Source organism: Sciurus vulgaris (genome assembly GCF_902686455.1).
Source record: "Sciurus vulgaris genome assembly, chromosome: X".
NCBI lineage: Eukaryota > Metazoa > Chordata > Mammalia > Rodentia > Sciuridae > Sciurus > Sciurus vulgaris.
This window is the reverse complement of record NC_136471.1, coordinates 126,362,699-126,373,017: the sequence shown is the minus strand read 5'-3', so window position 1 is coordinate 126,373,017 and position 10,319 is coordinate 126,362,699.

The window sequence follows — 10,319 nt, the reverse complement described above, 5'->3', positions numbered from 1 at the left end:
ACACTTGCCCATTCCACACACAACTGGTTAGTGTTAGATTTAGGACTCAAACGCAGGCCTTTGACTCCCAGTTCAGTATCATTACATCTCCAGTGTCTATCATGTGGCTGAGCACACAGTAAGCATCCAGGGAATGATTATTGAGATAATGGATAAATCCATCACCAATATTTGGTTTGAATATAGATAGGGCAAAGGTGATGGTGAAATTGGTCTCCATTTAACTGGCTGCCCTTGACTGGGCTCCCAACCTGCCCTGCCCACTATCTTAGTTTAGTCCTCTTACTCATGACCCTTAATCTTTTTTTTTTTTGTTTATTTATTTATTTATTTATTTTTATTTTAATTGATTTTAATTGTAAACAAATGGGATAGATGTTGTTTCTGTTTGTACATGAAGTAAAGGCATACCATTTGCATAATAATACATTTACATACGGTAATGATGTTTGATTCATTCTGTTATTTTTTTTCCTTCCCCCCACCCCACCCACCCCTCGGTTCCCTCTATACAGTCCCTCCTTCCTCCATTCTTGCCCCCCTCCCACCCCCCATTAAGTATGACCCTTAATCTTTAAGGAGAAGCATCAGTGTAGTCCCTATTTCTTTTATAGCCTTGGATCTGTGTTTGAGGAAAGCTGAAGTTCATTGTGTTTATTCTCCAGCAATATATCTCAGCAATAATCAGTAATTGAAGAAAACCCTTTGAAGTCCATAAAGTAGAGAGGTAAGTTTTCTGAATATAAAAATGTTATGACATTCATTTTTCAACATCAGTCAAATTGAAACTTATGTACCTAGTAGTTGATGCTCATAATGGCATCTAGATCCAATTTTATTTGTCCCTTCATGGTCCTTAATAGAAATTTTTGTTTGTTTTTAAAGTTCTTTTTAAATTATAGTTATTAACATATATTAATTATATAAATTAATGGATTTTGCTGTGACATTTACATGTATGCATATGTCATGTTTTAATCATGTCCACCTTCCCCTCTGCCCCACTATCCTCTCCTCTTCCCACCTTCTCTGGTTCCTTCCTGTTCCACAGTTATGTTTTCCATGGAAATTGGTAATCAGATTTTAAATTGTTATTTCAGAACACATAAGATCCAGTAGTTGTTCCTGTATTTAATGATACACCTCAATGTTTTTAAAGGATAATAAGACTGAAAGGGAATTGAATATTTTCTTCTTATAATAATGCAGCTCATAATTAATTGGTCACCATCTCCTATTAGATATCTTTGATCCTGCTAATTGAAAACGAAGCTATTTTCCTTTGCACAGAATAAAAGCAATATTAAACTGTGTAGTCTTTGTATAAGAACCAAATATTGTTCTTATTTAACAGATATAGGAAAGATTAATAGAAAAAAGTTGAACCAGTTGAATTTTTGTGTGTGTGTGTGTGTGGTACTGGGGATTGAACCCAGGGCCTTGTGACCAATTGATATTTTTAATGATTTGCTGGCAATACTGGTTAAAAAAACCTCTTAACAGATTGATTTTCCCAGTAGCAGAAAAGCTATTGTAGTGAGGTTGAAGAAGGGAAGGGGGTCAGAAGACAGAATGACTTGTATCATCGCCATTATAAATATAAGCATGATGCTTTCACATAATTATTAATATTTCATAAAAGTTCCACAAGGTATAATTTTCATTCCCTTTTAACAGAGAAAGACAACAGGGGTATAGGATGTTAGGAAATGTATCCAATGTAAATGGTAAGATTAAGATTTGAATATAGGGCTGGAGTTGTGACTCAGTGGTAAAGTGCTCCCCTCACATGTATGAGGCACTGGGTTCTACATCAAAATAAATAGATAAATAAAGGTATTGTGTCCATCTACTATTAAGAAAAGATTTTAGTGCAAATGTTTGGATTCTAAATCCTGTTCTAGCTCCAGCACTGTGTTATATCTTTTGGCTGCATAATCTAATTATTATCAGAAATGCTAGAATATAAATAGGTGAGTAGATAAATGCTCAGAATAGGTATAACTTGCTATCATGGCTCTGGGGACGGTTTTTACACTTTACTTATATTGGAGACACAATATAACTGTTAGAGTTGACTAGATATTGGGAAGTAATATGTAATGAATAGTTTTGTTTTGGACACTAGGAATTTCTTATAAGAGTGATTGCTACTATGGAATTCAGTTACCCCTCAGTATCTGCAGGAGATTGGCCCAGGACCCCCGTGAATCCACAAATGCCTTATGTAAAATGGTATAGTATTGTCATATAACCTACACACATCCTCTTCTATTCTTTAAATCATCTCTAGATTACTTTTAATACCTAACACAATGCAAATATTCTGTAAATACAATCTTCCTTAGGGAATAATGATTTAAAAAATTCTGTATAGGTTTAGTTTGAATGTAATTTTTAATAATATATTTCTGATCCACAGTCAGTTAAATCTGTGGGTATGTAGCCCACAAATACAGAGGACTGATTCTACTAAAGTAAATAGTTTCTGAAATAAGGAATCTGCCGTTTCCCTCAATTTCTCTCTTTTCCTGCTGCAGTGCTACATGTGTTGATCTCATTAGCAGCAGTGAAAAGTTTCATGCAAGAGCGCAAGTCACTCTGATGTCACAGAGACAGGATGCAGTGTGTAGAGGACGCTGCTGGGCCTCCCCTCTTTATAAATTTAGTGTGGACATCATCATAGAGTTTCAGAATGAAAATGTCTAAATCTAGGGTCATCAAGCTTTGCTGCAAAGGGCCAGATAAATATTTTAGACTTTGCAAGTCACCTGGTCTGTCTTGCAACTTCTCAGCTTCCTTCTTGTAGTGTTCAAGTAGACAGATGCTATACAGAAATGAACGGGCAGGGCTCTGTTCCAATAAAACTCTATTTATAGACATCGAATTTTGAATTTCATACAAGTTTCAAATTCGTGAAACATTCTGTCTTTTGATGTTTCTCCAATCATTTCAAAATGTAAAAACAACAATGAACCCAAACACATACACACAAACAAAACAACCCCCAGAACAAACAAACAAACAAACAAACAAAAACCACTTTGACTCAGGTAGCACAGACACACACAGCAGGTAGAATTTGGCCTTGGGCCATAGTTGGCAGGGTCCTGGCCTGATCAGTACAGAAGGGGAAGTAAGGGATTTGTGCTGGATGGAGAAGAGATACAGGCTTGACTGGGGGAGGCGAGAAGGACACAGGACAAGAATGCACCTGATTTCAGGTTTAGAGGGGAACAGAGGAGAAAGCTGTTCTTTTGAGTGGGCTGGCATCTCTTTCCAGCCAAGGGAATGAGTGATGCCTGTCGCCCTGAGGAATTGTTGTTCTGAGCAGATTCACTCGAAATGACTCATAGGCTTTAACAAAGCTGGGGGAGATTTCCTGCCTTTTATTCAAAGGCAGTAATCGGCCCACCTGTGTCTCTTAAATTAAGATTTCTAGAGCTCAGACCTTAAGCCTCTTAACATGGTTTACTCTTACACCTTTTATCAGCATAGAAGAATAGCTGCTTTTCTTGTCTTTTCTTGTAAAACCCTGCTCCAAATGTACAAGTTACTTTATCCACATGATGTTTTCAAGGCTATTTCAGAGCTTACAATCACAATGACACAAAAGAAATAATTGTCATTATAGATTAAAAATTTGATGATCGTTATAGAAAATTTAAATGGTGTCCTTTTAAGTGTTGTGGACAGCACTTGACAAGACATAGTCTGGATTGCAATTTTAGAAGTGTGATTTGCATTTCTTGTCCGCCTTCCTTTCCCCTCTCTTTTAAAAAATTTGTTATTAGAGCTTTATGGTTACACATAATAATTGGGTCCTCCCCACTCTTATTTTTTCTTTATTCCTGAGGAATAACTTATATATAGGGAATTTATTTTTTGATATATCAGTCTATGAGATTTAACAAACATGTGTGACCCATGTTACATCTGACAGTTACAGAGCTACCGTGACAAAACAAGATCCAGAACATTTCTTCCAATCCAAAATGTTCCCTGATGCGCTTTACTAATTATCTTCTCCCTTAACCTCAGCCCCTGGTGAACACTGATCTGGTTTCTGTTTTTATAGCTTTGCCTTTTCCAGAATGTCATGTAAATAGGATCAGGGAGGATGTAGCCTTTTTGATTGGGCTTCTTCCATGTAGCATAATGTGTTCGAGATTCATCCATGTTGTTTTTATTGCCAAGTAGTATTTATTGTGTGGCTATACTACAGTTTGTTTATAGATTCTGCAGTGGAGGATGTTTGGATTGTTTCCAGCTTTAGGTGTTTTATGAATAAGACCGATATACACATTCACTACAGGTTTTTATTTCCTTAGAAGTTTGCATTGCCCTGGCTAAATCCCTAGAAGTGACATTTATTGAATTGCGTATTAAGGGTGTGTTTAACTTTGTAAAAAAAACTACCAAACCATTTTCCGCGGAATTTTGCACCCCAAGCAAAGTATGAGAATTCTAGTTCTGGCTTCTTGCTAGTGCTTGGTAGTGTTGGGTTTTTGTTTTGTTTTATTTTGTTTGATTTTTTTTTTGAATTTTGGCTATTCTAATAGGTGCATAGCAGTGCCTCATTGTGGTTTAAATTTCCATATTCAAAGGGGTAACAACACTGAGTATCTTTTCATTTGCTTATTTGCCACTAATTTATCTTCTTTGGTGAAGTGTGTTCAATTTTTTCTCCATTTTTTTTTGGGGGGGGGCTGTTTGTTTTCTTACATTTGAGTTTTGAGAATTTTTGAAATATATATTCTTGGTACAAATTTTTTATCAGTCATGTACTTTGCAAATATTTTCTCCCAGTATGTGGCTTAGTTTTTCATTTCTTAACAATGTCTTTTGCACAGCAAAACAACTTAATTTTGGTTAATTGCAATGATATTGCAGGGAGCACACATAGTGCCCAAATCTTGGTTTCAATTAACCATTCTCCAATAAAAGGAATCAGGACCATGGAGGAATGACTGATTTCAGAACTGGGGCACGGAAAATACAGAAGGAACCTGAAACACGCTGTGGTGTCAGAAAGTACAACTGCTGAAAAATTATGGGGACAAGTTGAAAGAATACAAGAGCTGACTTAAAGAAGCTCTTGATAGTTGAACATGGCACAATATGAGAAACCAAATAATCATAGTAATGAAATAAGATCAATGGAATAAGATAAATACGTATGAGTCCATAGTGATATAAATAAACCATTGAATAAAATAATGGAGGGAGAAAAATAACTTACTTGCATATTAAATTAACCTTTTTTATTGGTGCATAATAATTGTCCAGTAGATTTCATTGTGGTGTACTCATGCATGCATATGACATGATTTGATCAATTTCACTCCCCAATACCTCTTCTTACTCTCTCTATCTTCCTCCCTGTTCTCCTTCTTGTACTATAATAGTTTCCCTTCTGCTTTTTGTGGTGTCCCTTTTTATCTTTTCTTTTTCTTTCTAGCTTCCACATAGGAGAGAAAACATTTGGCCCATCATTTTCTGAGTCTGGCATATTTCACTTAACATGATACTCTTGTTCCATTCATTTCCTTGCAAATGCCATAATTTTGTTCTTCATTATGGCTGAATAAAACTGCATTGTGTATATGTACCACATTTTCTTTATCCACTCATCCACTGATGGACACCTAGCAATTACTTGGCTATTGTAATTGTGCTGCAATAAATATGGTTATGCATGTATCTCTGAAGTATGCTGCCTTTAATTCTTTTGGATAAATAAGGAGGAATGGGATGGCTGGGTCAGATGCTAGTTCTGTTTTGACCCCTTTGAGAAACCTCCATACTGATTTCCATAGTGACTGTACTAATTTACATTCCCACCAACAGTATGTAAGAGTTCTTTCTCCTCACATCCTTGCCAGTATTTAACATTATTTGTATTCTTGATGATTACCATTCTGATTGGGCTGAGATGGGATCTCCATGTAATTTTGATTTGTATTTCCCTAATTGCTAAAGATGTTGAACATTTTTTCATATAATTATTGCCTATTTGTACTTTTTGTATTTTTTCCCTTTCCTTTTCTTTTTTATTTAATTAGTGCATTATAATTACACATAACAGTGGAATTCATTGTGTACTTCTTTTGAGATGTGTCTGTTCAGTTCATTTGCCTAATTATTGAATGGGCTGTTTGTTCGTTGGGCATTTATTTATTTATTTTTGTGCTACTGGGGATTGAATCCAGGGTTACATCCTCAGCCCTTTTTTATTTTTTAATTTTGAGACTAAGTTGCTGAGGATGGCCTCAAACTTGTGATCCTCCTGCCTCAGCCTCCCAATTTGAGTTTTTTGAGTTTAAAATAATTATATTCTGGATATTAATCCTTTGGCAGAAGAGTAGCTGGCAAACATTTTTCTCCCATTTTGTAGGTTCTCTCTTCACATTCTTAATTGTTTCCTTTGATGGGTATAGGCTTTTTAATTTGACACCAGCCCATTTATTGACTCTTGGTACTATTTTCTGAGCTAAAGGACTCCTATTCAAGAAGTTTTTCCCTATATCTATATGCTGAAATATGTTTTCTTGTAGGAGTTGCATAGTTTCTGGTCTAGTTCCTAGGTATTTGATCCATTTTGAGTTGACTTTTGTGCAGGGCAAGAGACAGGAATCTAATCATAGTCTTCTACATAAGGATAACTAAATTTTCCCAGCACCATTTGTTAAAGAGCCTGTCTTTTCTCCAATGTATGTTTTGGCACCTTTGTCAAGGATCAGGTGACTGTATGTGGGTGGATTTGTCTCTGTGCCTTCTATTCTATTCCACTGGTTTACATGTCTGTTTTTATGCCACTATCATACTGTTTTGTTACTATGTCTATAGTATAATTTGAAATTGGATATTGTCATACCTCCAGTATTATTCTTTTTGCTTAGAATTTCTTTGGCTATTCTGGGTCTTTTGTTCTTCCACATGAATTTTAGGACTTTTTTTTCCTAGTTCTGTAAAGAATGTCATTGGTATTTGGGTGGGATTGCATTGAATCTGTAAATCACTTTCGTAATATGACCATTTTAACTTTTTAAATTCTGCCTATCTACAAACATGGGAGATCTTTCCATCTTGCAGTGTCTTCAAATTCTTTTTTTTTTTTTTTAGTGTTGTATAATTTTCCTTGAAGAGGTCTTTCACCTCCTTGGTTAGATTTATTCCTAGATATTTTATTTTATCTCTCTCTCTCTCCTTCTTTCCTTCCTTTCTGTTTCTTCTTTTTTTTTCCTTTAGTACTGGGTATTGAACCCAGGAGCACTTTACCACTGAGCTATAACCCCAGCTCTTTTTATGTTTTATTTTGAGATGGGGTCTTGATAAGTTGCTGAGGGTCTCAGTAATTTGCTGAGACTGGTCTCATACTTGCCATTCTCCTGCCTTAGCCTCCCAATCACTGGAATTACAGATAGAGCCCCAGGGGGGCTTTACCACTGAACCACATCCCCAGCCTTTTTTTATGTTTTTATGTTTATTTTGAGACTGTCTTGCTAAGTTGCTGAGGCTTTGAGCACTGCTCTGAGAATAGAGAATAACCACTTTTTCATGAAGGCTTTTTTAGGCCTCGGTCTTCTCTTGATGATGTGTTTGGGGATATCAGATAACATCTGATCATGGTGAATTTGGGGCTGTATTTCCTAGTGGGTTTTGTACTGTAGCTTCCCTGATAGCTCTTTGTTCATGTTTAGTGAACTTTAACACAGTGTGTGCCATGTCAGAGCCTGAGGGTCCCACTTTCTCTGTAGGTCTCACAAAAGTGGGATCCTTCTAATATGTAGGTTGTAGACAGCACAGTATACAGGATACGTCTTCTGTGATTACTCCTCTAGTCTTGTCAACACTGTATGCTGTAAACAGGCATGGAAGAGACCTATGTTGAGGCCCCTGTAGCTGTGGTGTCCACAGTCTTTATGTTGTTTCTCTCTGCTGTAAATGTAGGAGCAGATGGTCAGTAGCAGCTCTTCAGGTCCCCCTGGCAGTGCCTATTTGGGGCCTAGTCATTGGTTGGGGTTTTTAATTTCCTGTATTCTTTGTGTTTGGGTATTCACTGAAGATAGAAGGATCGGGTTATATGTGCAGCAACACATGTAAGGGGGGCTGGGAGTGTAACTCCACAGCAGAGCACCTACCCCACAAACTCCAAGTGTTTTACTGGATCCCCAGTAGCTCATAGAAAGGGGAAAATGAACATCAGCCATGACAATAAACAGCAGTGAACCAAAACAGCATGAAAGTACCAAGGATGACATCCACAATGGTAACAACCACAACAATAGGAACGGTGGGAGAAGAAATTAACAAAAGCAACCAGAATGAATAGCAGTAAATCAGATACAGCGTTTAAATAAAATCCAGATACTAACTATAACATCAAACACCCATAACAACGATAGGGGCAGAAATGACATAAACCAAAGTTTTAAAAAATAGTAAGGTGCAATTAATGATGAGAGAAGAAAATGGAAAGAGGAAGGCAAAAGAACAATTAGAATATTCAGAAAGAGAAAAAGCAGAAGAAACAAAACGTTGCAACCCCCACAAATCAAACAAGGCCAAAAAAAAAAAAAAAAAAGATAATAAAAAAGGAAGAAAAAAGGCATGGCTATACATAGACCATCAACAATACAAAATCAGTCTTAATGAAAAATGAAATAATTATCTCTGTGGGCCAGAGTGGATATTGCCAATCTGCATTTCTTTTTATATTTTCTTGGGCCAAGCACTCCTTGAAGAGAGCAATGGCTGGGGGTTATTTATGCCTTCCTCATTTCAGGTTACTTGGCAGGCTGCCAGCTGGAGAAGCTAGTTGAAATGGCTTTCAGCTTCCCTGTTCACCAGTACAGGGTAGCATGAAATGGGAAGTACTGACTACTGGAGTTTACTCTAGACCTGTTAGATTGACACACCCCCAGGGCCAGGCCACTGACAGCCACAGGCCTGATCTTGGGAACTGCCCCCCTCCATTTCACTTGTAGGGCAGGGCATACAATCACCCTGCACGCATGGGGCAAGGAAGGTTCCCCACACTCTACCTCCTGTGACAATGGCCTTCTGAGGCCCTGTCCCTTTATGAAATCACACATGCCTATTCAGCTTCCTGACCCTCTTCAGCTGGAGTTCTGAGCTACCCTACTAAGGGAAAAAAGTGGGCTGCACTCCCTTTTGTGTCTAACTAGAACTTCACAGCATGTACTCTTCTCCTTGTCTATTCCAATGGCATTTTGCCGGGTCCACTCTGGGCCACCCTGTAGGTACCAGCTGAGATAGCACAGCAATATTTGCTGCAATCTCCAGGGTTCCCATAGCAGCAAGCTCAGGCATGGCCTCCACAAGATGGCTTCCTGCCATGACTTTCCACTCACGAATTTGAGAAATGTGAAGCACTTCCCAAGCTTCAGCCCTCTGTATACCTTCAGAATCAGTTAACTAAGTTCATACTGCCTTTCTAATCCCACAGAAGTTTCCATACCAAATTTGCCCACTGTGTTTCTCTCTTATCCTTTGTGTTACTGATACATTCTGCTGTTCTCTGGGTGTTGCAGCTGCCACAGGCTTGGCACCATGCTTTATCATTCTTTGTTCCAACGACCAGCATTTCTGGTCTCTCCAAGTCTTGAGTGTCCAATATGAATGCCAGTCAATTTCCTTGGTCACCCACCTCACTGAATATTTGTTCTCTATCTTCTCTGATTCTGAGCCATGGAGAAGCTGGAATGTTCAGCTTACCTATATTCTATCATCTTGGTTCCCCTGAAAAACTACTTTGTTAAAAATAGCATTTCCAGCTGGGTGCGGTGGCACACTCCTGTAATCCCAGTGGCTCAGGAGGCTGAGGCAGGAGGATTGAGAGTTTAAAGCCAGCCTCAACAATTTAGTGAGGCCCTAAGCAACTCAGTGAGACCCTGTCGCTAAACAAAACACAAAATAGGGCTGGGAATGTGACTCAGTGGTCCAGTGGCCCTGAGTTCAGTTTCTGGTACAAAAAAAAAAGAAAGAAAGAAAGAAAAAAAAATAACATTTCCATTAGTAAATATAGAAGAAATTATGGGAATGGAAAATCACCAATTTAGCAAACACTGTAGTAGTAATTATTTCAGTCAAGGATTATTAATGGATGTTAAAATTAGTGGGTGAAAGTTTAAGCAAAGTTAAGATATTTGCACAGCTTAAACATATCTCCCCCAATATATTTAATGACCACTGAGAAGGGCACAGTACCTATTCCATGGTTTACCTGCCCCAAATGCATAACTTGAATTTAATCACAAATAATCATTATTTAAACTCAAATTGAGGAATGTTGT